We start from the raw sequence: 1,952 nt of genomic DNA, 5'->3' as shown, positions 1-1,952 counted from the left end.
GCGAGAGGCCCGCGGAGCGGGCAATGCCCTCGGCTTTTAAAGGGCTCCACGCGCTTGGGGGCGCGGCTGTCGCCATAGGCCCCTCCTCTTCCCTCTCCCCCCGCCCCCCTTCCCGAGCAGCAGGAAGCGGGTGGGAGCGGAGAGCCGAGGGACCGTCACCGCGGATTGCGCACCTCACCGCCTGACGTGCTCAGCCCGGACCTGCGCGGTCCGGCCCCCGCCCACCCCTGGAAATACCACCACCCTGAGAGCATGACAGTTACTAGGCTGTCATTAGGTAAACTGAGACTGTTATGAGCAAGAGGGTGAAAGCAAGAGGAAAAGTTGCTATCAGTTGGATGTTACTGCAACAATAAGGGATAGATTGTATTTTCAGAAACTGCTGGGGGGCGATAATAGAGGGTGGAGGGGGCTGAGGCAGGGAGGTGGGGGAAGAGTCCTGGATTAGACTGTGTCAGAGAACGGCAGTCCTTGTGACCTTGGTCCAGGTACGTGAAGGCCCACTGGCGGCAGAAATTGCAGCTCAGCCTCCATACTGCAGGTAGAATTTACTCATCGCGGAACACAAGCATTCCATCTGCTAGAAGCTCGGTCTTTGGACTAACTTGCCAGTTAATGCTGTCCTAGGCATGGGAGCCCTGTATTTGTTGCATTATCCAAGTACATACAATACATAGTTTAAGGGGGGAGGATGAGAAGGAGTTAGAGGGTTAGTAAAATAAAACACAAGAGAAATGGTCTGGCCCTTGGGTTTGGTGAACCCACCAGGATGAGGCAGAAAATTTGGGACTTTACCTTGCAGCTTCAAAGAACTTCATGCATCTAGCTAGCTGTATTTCAGCCTCATGTCCAGTTAATCCTCAATATTCCTTTTTCTATTAGTCAGTGTTTGCTGCATGACAAACTCCACAAAACTTACTAGCTTAAAACAATTCTTCACAGCTAGCTGCTCACAAAGCTAAAGTTCATTGAAGTGGTTATCCTAACCTAGGCCAGGCTCAGCTGATCTTGCTCTTCCAGGCATCTGCATTAGGGTTGAGGAGTGCTGGCAACTGGTTAGCAGCCAGGATGGGCGGAAAAGACAGTGACTGAGTCACATGTCTCTCCTTACCAGCAGTCTGGCAAGGGCCTGTTCTCTTAGTAGCTGAGCAGGGTTACAAGGGAGTCAAAGTGACAAAGCTTTCTTGAGATATAGGCTCCAAAGTGGAACCCATCATCTCTGCTGTGTTTCCTTACCCAAAGCAAGTCACATCAGCCCAAATCAAGCAGTGGGGAAATTCATTCTACTCTTGGAGGTGAACTATAAAGTCACATAAAAGGGTTGGGCTGCAGAAAAAGAATGGATCCATTTTTAGTCAACCACACTAACGAAAGTGCCTCCCTCAACCCAGTAGCACTGAGTTTAGTCACCCTTATTTCCATGTCAATCAATCACCAAATTCCATCATTTTTAGGGCTTACATTTTGGAGTCTCTTCTTCAACCCTATGCTTCATTTCTCAAAGGAAAAGTCCTGTAGTAGACTAGGAACAAATGGTGACTCTCTTCCTCCCTGGGAAGAAGTTGCAACCCCCACCCCAACCTCCCACTCTCCAACATCCCTGGAAGTGTCTCAACAGTCATTACTTTCTGGTGGAATGGTTTCTGTCTGTAACCAGCAGGGTAGGGTCTCTTACATCACCCATCATAAAGCAGTGATCCTGGGACTTCCAAGATCTTTAATGTTTGTTCACTGACTGGTGGAATAAATGGTGTCTTCACCATGTGAACTGAAGACAGGTGTATGTATAGGCATTATCCCAATACCTTGGTCTTCAGAGCAACCTCCTCCCAAAATGTTCCAAGAATACTGAGATCTGCTTTATTTCTGTTGTATGGACTTGGCTATTATGGCAATTCCCCCTGTCAACTATTTAACTAGAAAGGCTTGAAGCATAGCACCTAGTTCCCTGA

This window comes from Condylura cristata, unplaced genomic scaffold (assembly GCF_000260355.1).
Source record: "Condylura cristata isolate star-nosed mole 26May11 unplaced genomic scaffold, ConCri1.0 scaffold00010, whole genome shotgun sequence".
Lineage (NCBI taxonomy): Eukaryota > Metazoa > Chordata > Mammalia > Eulipotyphla > Talpidae > Condylura > Condylura cristata.
The sequence above is the reverse complement of the archived record's forward strand: the minus strand, read 5'-3'. Positions refer to the sequence as shown.